The following is an 11,006-nucleotide window of genomic DNA, read 5'->3' on the forward strand; positions in this document are numbered from 1 at the left end:
TCATGTGGCCAAGAGGATGAGAAAGGCCACCATTAGGTAAAAGAGCCCCACGGCCTCTGTGAGGGAAAAGCCCAGAATCGCATAGAAGAGACAAGTTCCTGGCATAACCAACGAGAACCAACGATGAGGCTCCCCCAAAACAGTCCCAATCCCAGCCCCAGAGCTAACCATCCCAACTGTAACCAATGAACTTGGTGACTGTGTCGATGTCCCTGGTAATGACACTGGTTTGGAAACGGTGGCTAGGGATGAGTGAGGTCAGAGGACGAGGGACTGCCAAGCTGCTGAGGACCTCATCTGTCCACATCTGTAATCAGTTCAGCTCCACTGCAGACAGCAGATACTCAGCACCTGGGAGGCACTCCTGATCGAGGAACTGGTGGAGATGAACTTGGAGCAGGCAAACATTTTCACAGGTGAGGGACCAAGGCAGGAGAACTGCTCCCAGGATAGAAAAGACAGAGGGGGCCCGGTCCGGGAAGTGTTTATAGTAACAAACAGGACGAAGACGTTCCATCAAGACATTCACACGTACATTGGTGGAGACATTACAGGAGAACAGCGACATCTCGGCTGGAGGCTCCAGATGCTATCTGATGACAGTCCTAACCTTCTGACCAGCAGAAACTGGTTTTGTCAGTTAATACATTCCAGAAGGTTTCACCTGGTAGTCACAGGAGGCTAGGTCAGACTCAGAACAGCAAGGAAAGGCTATTGGGGGGGAACGGGGAGGCGGTTAGAGACGGCTCAAGAGAAACTGTATTTGGCTGTGGACCTGTAACATCCCAACCTCTCCATGGGCACTGGGCTTAACTCATCCATGGATGGAACAGTTTCTGTTTGGTGCCTTTTATCAGCAGACATCCCTAGGGCTCAGCGTGTAGCAAACCAATGAGCCGCTCTGTCATGATGGTGCCTGAGGGAATGACAGCCCTCTGGCCTCCTCAAATGCCTGCAATCTGCACCCTCCCCTCACACAAATTCTTTCTCTTTGTTGTTGTTGTTGTTTGGAGACAAAATTTCACTATGTAGCCCAGACTCGCCCCAAACTTCCAATCTTCCAGCCTCTACCTCCCAAGTTGGAGGAATGGATGTACTAGCAAGGCGGGGCAAGCAGGCAAAGAGCAAGAGTTTCTTCTCCCATATCCTATATGTGCTATAACAAATAAAACTTGCCTGAGTGTTGAGCGAGCCACTAGTTATCCATAGAGGCCAGGCAGTGGTGGCACACCCCTTTAATCCCAGTACTTGGAAGGCAGAGGCAGACGGACCTCTGTAAATTTAATGCCACCCTGGGATACACAAAATTGATCCAGTCTCTCAAGGAGAAACATTGAGGTGGTGGTGGCTCACACTTTTAACCCCAGTACTTGGGAGTCACATGCTTTTAATCCCAGCACTAGGGAGGAGTGTACAGGAAGGGATATGCCTGGGCAGAGAGAGGAATATAAGGTGGGAGGAGACAGGCGCTCAGGGCATTCAGTCTGAGGACTTGTAGCGATAGGACACCCCGTTCCATCTGAGGATTTCATGGAGGTAAGAACTAGCGGCTGGCTGCTCTGCTTCTCTGATCTTTCGGTTTTCATCCCTAACATCTGACTCTGAGATTTTATTATTAAGACCAATTAGAATTTGTGCAACAATATCCTTATATAGCCTCCCAACAGTGTGTGGCCCAGATTAAAGGTGTGTCCTCCTGTTTCAAGATCAGGATTAAAGGAGTGTATCTCCCTACCTCAAGATCCAGATCAAAAGCCTGTGCCTTCTTGCCTCGAGATCCAGATCAGAGGTGTGTCTTCCAGTCTCAAAGGTTTGGACTAGAAGAGGATTCGCCCACTTCAAACCAAGAAGAAATTATCTCACAGGTGTGCCCTCTCCACCTGGATCGGAGCTCATTCCAGGTGTAGCGAACTTGACAACAAAGAATAGCCGTCACCACGTACAAAGCTGAACACCTGAGCTCAGATGCCTAAAGGAAGGAGTTGGAGGAGGCTGCTGGTGACAGGAATCCAAAGGCCAGCTAGCCTGGCTCACACAGTGGCCAAGAGATCCTGTCTCAAACAAGGCAGAGGCATGAAGACCTGAGGGTTGTTTGTCCTTGGACCTTCACCAGTGTTTCATGACACAGGCATGCCTACTCCCCTACACCCTCCCCACATGAAGCAATCTTTATAGATTTTAATTTATCCAACTAAAAGTCTCCTTGTAGTGGCAAAAATACGGACACACTAACACCCCGTACATGCTAGAGATTCAGGGAAAGAGGCAATGAGATGGTTCATGGCTCAGCAGGTAAGGGTGAGCCCCAGAGTCCATGGTAGGAGAGAACTGATTCTAAAAGTTGTCCTCTGATGTCCCCGCATACCACCATCTCACACACACACACACACACACACACACACACACACACACGAGAAGGGGTGGGGATACAACCCTAGTAATGGTTAAGTCTCCAGTTGAGTTCCAGTCAGTGCACATACATGGGGAAGGTGAAGAAGCACAAGGCACCATCTTTGGTGCTTGCACGGGGATACGGATAGTTTCTGTTCCCCTCATCCAGGGAGTGGGCAGCAGGAAGGAGCTGTCTGAGCGGATAAGAAAAATGAGCTCAACATTTCGGTTTCTGAACCTCAGCCTCGGGGTCATTCTGGTCTCATGGCTGGGTAGCTCCTCACTGTGGTGGTTGTCCTTCCACAGTCATGGTAACAGCATTTCGGGCTACCACCCACTGGGTACCTTAGCAATAGCCCTCAACTGATGGATGAAATAATCATAGACATTAAAATAAGTCCTCTTGAACAGTGATTCTCAACCTATGGGTCGGATGACACGTTCAAAGGGCTTGCATATCAGATATTTATATTATGGTTCATAACAGTAGCGAAATTACAGTTATGAAGTAGCAACAAAAGTAATTTGACGGTTGGGGGTCACCACAACACAAGGAACTGTATTAAAGGGTCACAGCATTAGGAAGGTCGAGAACCACTGTCTTAGGGGCAAACAGTCTATGTTGAACTCTGAACAATATTAACCACTATTTTCCTGCTGAGTAAAATCTTTAAAAAGTTTCAAAAGAGTGGTGGCTGGAGAGATGGCTCAGAGGAATAGAGCACTGGCTGCTCTTCCAGAGGTCCTGAGTTCAATTCCCAGCAACCACATGGTGCCTCACAACCATCTGTAATAAGGTCTGGTGCCCTCTTCTGGCCTGCAGGATACATGAAGGAAGAAACCTATATACATAATAAATAAAAATCTTTATAAAAAAAGTTTCAAAAGAGTCAACCTGGCTTAAGTAAGTCAACTGCACCCTCAAGCAACGTGCAATGTTTACCGGAACACAAAAATAGTGGGCACCTCAAAAGGTAACAATTCATAATGGGCACCCCAAAAGTAGAAGTTTATAGTAGCTGGCATTCAACCAAAAGTTGTCAGGCATGGAAAGAGGCAGGAAAATTTGTAAACCAATAAAACAGATTCAGAAATAAGACATGACAGAATTAACAGATAATGACATTAAATATATATTTAGGGGCTGGAGTGATGGTTTGGTGGTTAAGAGCACCTGTTGCTCTTTGAGAAGACCCAGGCTCAGTTCCCAGCACCCGTACAGTGGCTCACAACCATCCATAACTAACTCTAGTCCCAGGGGCTCTAATACCCCCAGGTACTGCATGTATATGGTGCATATGTGTGCATGCAGGTGAAACCCTCACACATAAAATATATAAACTAAAAACTTCTTAAAGATATACTTATACTTGATGATATCTATTTATCTATCTATTTATCCATCTATCTATGTAGATATATACTGTAATACACTCAACATGTTCCAGAAGACAGGAAAGATTCAGTATCTTAAAGGAAGACATGGAAGCATAAGAAAAGGCATTTGAGAAACATTCCAAATGAAAGCCTGAGATAAAATCCCAAGAAAACAGGACAAGCGCCAGTTATACAGTGCAGAGGAAATGAACGTGGCTTGAAGTTAAAAAATAGACACTGTCAGAATGGAGCTGAGAAAAGCTGGAGAGTGTGGCACAGAGCTGTGAAACCTGAGTTCTCGTGCACATTTAAACTGGAATCTTCAAAGGAAGGGAGGATGCAGCCATTTTGAAGAAATAACTTAAAAATAAAAACCCTCCCAACTTTGGTGAAAATCTAAATCCTTAGCCCCTGTAAGTTCAACAAACCCCAAAGACAAGAAGATATAAGAAAATGAAGCCAAGGACATGACGGCCAAATTGCTTAAAAGGGGCCGTCACAAGGACACACTAATGCAGCCCGAGTAAAGAGAGGCACTGTAAATTCAAAGAAACAGAGAGAACATAGGAGCAGAAGGAAAAGGCAGACCTATCAACCGAGAACTCTGTAACTAACAAAATATGTTTTTCCAGTGAAGGCATAGTACAGACGTCTCAGGGCACACTGAGCAGGATGGCTTCATGAGCAGCAGATGTGTCCTGCAAGAATGTGGCTTCCTGCCTTCCACACGGAAGAGAATCAGTACCAGGAAACGGTCCCCATGCCTGGAAACTGGGGAAGAGAAGTGGGAAGTGTGATGCTAAATGACATACAAATTTCCACATTGTTTAAAGTTCTCCAAAGCAGAAGTGGATGTTTAAAGCAAAAATAAAAGTATAGTATCATGTTTATGACATATGTATAATAAAGTTGTACAACATTAGCCAAAAGGCCAGGAGACAGGAAATGAATGCCCGGTTTTATGGAACTATTTTACCAAACACCAAGTGGCATAAACACTATTTTAAGTCAGGCTATTATAGACTACAATGCATATTGCAAACCTTGAGGCATCCACTAAAAAAAAAATCCAGACTCAAAACTAATAAGGGTAGAATTATGAGAAAACTGGATCATAAAACCATAAATGCTCAGTTGATCTAAGAGGAGACAGAAGGCAGGAAACGGTTCACAAAAAAGAGACGAGATACACAGAACACAAACAGCAAGGAAGTGAATTCAAAGCTGGACGTGCCAACCGCCAGGGTAAGGTGGCAGATTAGAGTCTGGCTCTGTGCAGCTCTGTGAGTGAGATCCGAGGGCAGAAGGTCCATTTGGAATGCAGAGCAAACGCCCTAGGAGTCATTAGGCCATAGGTGGGGCTGAGGAGATGTCTCAGTGGGTATGGAGCCTGTTGTGCACGGATGAGGACCCAGGTTCAGAAGCTAAACAGCCAAGCAGGATGGTGTGCGCCTATTATCCTTGCGCTAAGGAGGCAGGGACAGATGGGATGCCTGGAGCTTGCGGCTGCCCACACAGTCTAGCTAATAACTGAGCTCCAGGTTCAGTGAGACATCTTCCATTAAAAAAAAAAAAAAAGGTGCAGTGCTATCTGAGTTTGTGTCTGTTGCTGGGACAAAATGTCTTGACAGCAGCAGATTCAGGGAGAAGGGGTTTATTGTGGCTTATAGTTCCAGAGAGGACACAAGCCATTGTGGCAGGGAAGGGGCACAGCAGCAGAAGCCTGAATGCCACACCGCACTGAGGAGCAGAATCATTCTATTCTTTGCTTTTATCAGTTTATACTTCATATTCCATAGATAAGTAAGACAGTATTAGACTTGTCCTTCTGTGCTTGCCTTATTTTACCTAATGTGACTTGTCCCTCGGATACATCCACATTGTCACAAACAACAGAATTCTCTCCTTGGGGGAGCAGGAAATTGAGACAGAATCTTACTATGTAGCTCTGGCTGTCCTGGAACTATGTAGACAAGGCTGGCCTTGGATTCATAGAGATGCGCCTGTCTCTGCCACCCAAGTGCTGTTGCTTCTCTCTGTGTTAGCAGACATGGGTGCAGTGAGTCTCCAGAGGGATGGAAAGCAGGTGGATTTTTTTCCTAAGGTGGATTTTTATTATACGTGTATGGCTGTTTTGCTTGCATGTGTATCTGTGCAGTACATGTGTGCAGTGCCGCAGGAAGCTCCCCCTCTTGAGAAACCATCTCACCAACCCTGGCCTACCATGGGGAAGGGGCGTTCCCAGATCTGGCCCCCTCTCTCTACTCTGTCTTACCCGAGGTGCCAAGTACAAGCTGAGCAGTAACTGTGATGCTTGCAGGGCAGAAACTCAGGCTCCCCGGCTTCATTCCTCAGCAGCATCCCTAGGGTCCACTTACTGAAGGGCTTTTTGCCCAGACTTCTCCAGCAGCTGACAATCCAAATACATGCCTGAACAGCCTGTCTCTCAGATGTACTCAATTAAAGAACCCGTCCCTGGATATTTGTATTAAAACATCCTAAAACAAAAGTCAAAACATTGTATTAGTTACCAGGAACTTGTTCTAATATATGAAACACAAGGAAACAGAATGAATGCCTTGTTTCTAAATTAAACCACAGGAATTTGATTTCATACTTCTTTGTATAAAGGATTTCTTTTGATCCATGACAATCAGTAATTGGAGTGAAGACAGTATCCATTGAGTGGCCTCTCTTCTCAGAGAAGCACCCTCTGGTTTGGAGAGTGGCTCCTGAGCAGAGCACGTTAAGAGCAGAGCCGCTGCCATGTTTTTTTTTTTTTTTTTTTTTCTCCCGTGGTTCTCTTTATCTTCCCTGCCTGAAGTGAGAGAGGATTTTGCTCTGAGATTTACATGAGACTTGGTGGTGCCCCAGCAGGGAAATCACATGTAGGTGTGGGGTGTGTCATGACTGTGTCCACAGTGCTACCGTTCCCAATTCACCCACAGTGATGCGGTCCCGGAAATCAGTTCCTTTTTCCTTCCAGGTGGCACTTCCCGTGGGATTTTCTGACGATGAAGGGCTTTAGCTCCTGTACGCTGTGATGCTCAGTGTCTGCCCTCCACTCCACCCATTTGCCTCGAAATCTCAATTGGAGCAGATAAAAAAGAAACGTTTCTTTCTGCTTGTTAGGAAAGAGTGCTGACTGTGAAGGTCTAGGCCGGAAACAGGAAGTCCTACCTTCATTGTTTTGCTATTCTGTTTCTTTCTTGCTGTGAGGATACAGTTTCGGGCTAGGCAAATGTTCTGCCCCTGAGCTACAACCAGTTTAGGCCTTGGTTTCTCGAGAAGGAGACTCGCTATGTATCCCAGAAGGGCTGGAGCCCCTGGTCTCTTGTGTCTGATGGGATTACACACCTGTGCCACCAAGGCAGGCTCACACTTTAGTTTCTGAAAGATACTTTCACCTGGTTTTGACTCCTCCCATTGCTCCAAGGTGCTGTTGCCGTCTCTGTTTACATAGTTTTTTTTTGTTATTCCTGCTGGCATGAACGCCCGTTCAGAGGCAAGCTTCACATTTGCTAATTTTGGCAAACCTGATTATGTTGTGTATTGATACAGTTTTCTGTCTTTTTCTTGATTTTAGGGTGTGTTGGATGTTTACATTTTGTGGGTTTACAATTTTTATCAAAAATTAAAAATATTCATTTCAGTTTTGATTTTTTTCAAAGTATTTCTTACATTCCCCTAACTTTTTGGGAACACTGTGCTAACTTTCTGTTGCTGTGGCAATATACTTGATATAAACAACTTAAAGAAAAAAAATAACTTGGGGTGTGTTTTTCGGAATTCAATCATAGTCCACTGACTTTGCTGTCTAGGGCTGTGTGAAGGCTGAACACCATGGCAATGAGGGATTAGGAGTTACATTCGATTAGGAGTTAGACAGGAAGACAGACCATGACTAGATAGTAAAGATACTGACCTTCCAAGATGGCTAACTTCTTCACCCTCCTGACCTGAGACAAAAGCCTAGCAACTTCAAACAAAGGCCCTGTGCCCATAGACTGTGGACTGGTCCAACAAAGTGTAAGGCCAGACCAGATATGTTTTTTCCAAACTTACGGACCTATGAGTCTCCCTGTCTTTGCTCAACCTGACCAACCCTAAAATTTGAGGAGAAAGACCCATAAAACTTTATCCCTTACAGAGACCAGGCCTCAGCTACCCAAGAGCGCCATCCTACCCCTACCCCCGTTTGCAGATTGTCTTTTTCTCTGTGTACCTCAGTTGTGTGTTTCTTCACCCCCAATAAAAAGCCTGTCTTCACCAGCAGATTCCTATACTGCTTTCTGCTGCCCCTGAGATCCCTTCCTGCACCCCCGCACCTTTTGATTCCCTAACTGATAGAGAAAATGAACATGATCGAGACCCCTAGATAGTAATGGTAGGAGAGGTCTGTTCACCTCCTGGCGGCTGAGGATAGAGTGGAGCGTGCAGGAGTGTCCCGATATTCTCTTCGAGGGCCCCCCCAACTAATCTTCCTCCCACTAAAGCCCTCCACCTGCAGGCTCCATAGCCTGGGAAGGAGCCAGTTTTCCTCAGAGCAGCTGGGAATTACATGCAAATTATTCTGCCGGAAATTTTCACACTGCTTATTCATGTGCTACTCATTTAAAAAATTCTTTTGTGAAAAAAAAATTCTTTTGTGTCTGTACATGTTCCTGAGTTCGTGTGTGTGTGTTGTACACACACACACACGTTCATATATGTGTGTTACAGACAATTGTGAGCATATGGATGTGGGTGCTAGGACCAAACCCAGATCTTCTGCCAGAGCAGCAAGCTTTTTTTTTTTTTTTTTTTTTTGGTTTTTCGAGACAGGGTTTCTCTGTAGCTTTGGTGCCTATCCCGGAACTAGCTCTTGTAGACCAGGCTGGACTCGAACTCCCAGAGATCCGCCTGCCTCTGCCTCCTGAGTGCTGGGATTAAAGGCGTGCGCCACCACCGCCCAGCTGCTGCAAGCATTCTTAACTGATGAACCCAGCCCAGACATTTGCTTTTTTGCAGATTAGGCCCAAACCCAGATCTTCTGCCAGAGCAGCAAGCATTCTTAACTGATGATCTCCAGCCTAGACATTTGCTTTTTTGCAGATTAGGCCCCTACAGCCCAAGTCTTTAACTGGAAACTCCTAGTGAGGCGGCTTTTCTACTGTTGGCCTCGGAGACCTTCAGTGTGAAACACACGGCGCCGCGTGGCTCACTGGTGGCAGAATCCTGCTTTGCCACGCACGGTGCTTCCTCTCCTTAGAGCTCACAGTACTGGTGGGAGGAGGAAGGGATTTTGTTGCACTAGGGCGCAGCTTTTGCTGGCACAGCACACGCTAGAAATTGATCTCAGCTTTGAAGCGGAAGGACCGAAAGCACTCTGCCTCTGTCAGTGAAAGGGGAAAGTGTCTTTCCGTCGAGTGCAAGTTCTTAATGCCCGGCCTCCAGCAGCCCCTGGGCAGCCCTGATACAGGAGGAGAGGGAGTTTGGGAGAAAATAAAACACGAAGACATGGCAGTCTGCGTGCTGTGCGACATTAATTCTCTCTTGGCACGTGTGATGGGGCAGCTAGGCAGCTACGAGAAAATGAATACAGTGTTCCTAGTGCCAGGCTGTCTTGTGCATAAAGAGCCTTTAGTCCGGGAGACGCTCGGTGTGACGCGCACTTTCCATCTGGTGGGCCAGTTTCCAGGCCAGCTCAGCTTCGGTGCCCGCCCCGCCCCCGCTCCTGGGGCGGCGCCAGCCGCAGCATTAGTGATGCCCACGTCCTCCACCAATGAGTGCTCTGCCTGCTCATCACCCTCGAGGGCCAGGCAGTCAGCAGGTTCAGAGCCTGAGGCAGACAGACCTGGCTTTCCTGTGTCTGGGATGTACATGGCTTACAGCTTGTATCTGTCATGCCTGGGTCGCTCAGCAGGCTTGGCTTATTTTTACAAGTGCACCAACTGTGAAGTCACGTGTCAGCTCACAGCTTGCATTTGGGACAACAAATAAGAGTTAAATACTTGGAAGGAGTGCGGGGCTAACTCATAAATCCTCTTGTATATATTAAAACGAATAAATAAGCATTTAGTTTAACTCTAAAAACCTACCGTCTAAATTCTTTCTTTTTTCCTTTTTTTTTTTTTTTTTTTTTTTTTTTTTTTTTTTTTGAGACAGAGTCTCACTGTGTAGCCCTGGTTAGCCTTGAAATCACAGAGAACCTACCTCAGCCTCCTGAGAGCTGGGATTAGCATGCGCACTTTCCGCTAAATACTATTTTAAGTATATAATTATTTTTTTCTCCCACCAGAAAAAAATGTTTTGGGATCCATAATTGGCCTGAAAACTTAATGTCAATAAAAAGATTGCTTTTTAATATGATCTTGGGTCTGTCACTGGGGAAGGATACTTTCTTCCTGTGATGGTTTGAATGAGAATGACCCCCATAGGTTCACGTATTTGAATATTTGGTTCCCATTTGGTGGGTATGTTTGGGAAGGATTAGGGAGTGTGGTCTTATTGAAGAGGTGAGTCACTTGCAGGTGGGCTTTGGTGTTTCAAAGCTCACACCAGGCCCAGTCTGACTCACTCTCTGCCTGCTGCCTATGGATCTGGATGTAAGCACCCAGTTACTGTTCCAGCACCATCTCTGCCTGTCTGCTGCCATGCTCTCTGCCACAAAGATCACGGACTAGCCCTCTGAAACTATAAGCAAACCCCTAATTAAATGCTTCATTTTTATAAGTTGTCTTGGTCATGGTGTCTCTTCACCAAAGCTCTGGATTTGATGCCCAGCATTCATACAAGCATGTATGCACATCTATGCACAGGGGCGTGCATGCATCTGACACACTCATACATGCACACACCATGCACATATGTAAATTAGCCGGATATTTGTTGATTGTGAAAATTTAGGAGAATTATGGAGAGATGGGTAAGAGCACGGACAGCTCTTCCAGAGGACATGGGTTCAATTCCCAGCAACCACATGGTGGCTCGTAACTGACTGTAACTCCAGATCCAGGGATTCTGACACTCTCTTCTGGCCTCTATGGGTACCAGGAACACTCACAGAGTACAGATACACATGCAGGTGAAACAACCATATACACAAAAAATTAAATATTTTTTTAAAGATTTATTTATTAAGTATACAATGTACTGCTGGCAAGGAAGGCACCAGGTCGCATTACAGATGGTTGTGAGCCACCATGTGGTTGCTGGGAATTGAACTCGGGACCTCTGGAAGAGCAGCCAGTGCTCTT

The 11,006-nt window shown here is 45.9% G+C and overlaps 1 pseudogene; it reads right to left on the minus strand.

Annotated features, from left to right (window-relative positions):
- On the minus strand, positions 1–297 carry LOC121443240 (annotated as a pseudogene).
- Positions 298–11,006: the final 10,709 nt, after the last annotated feature.

This window comes from Microtus oregoni, unplaced genomic scaffold (genome assembly GCF_018167655.1).
Source record: "Microtus oregoni isolate MIOR12 unplaced genomic scaffold, Mior012 000103F_ref0000194, whole genome shotgun sequence".
NCBI lineage: Eukaryota > Metazoa > Chordata > Mammalia > Rodentia > Cricetidae > Microtus > Microtus oregoni.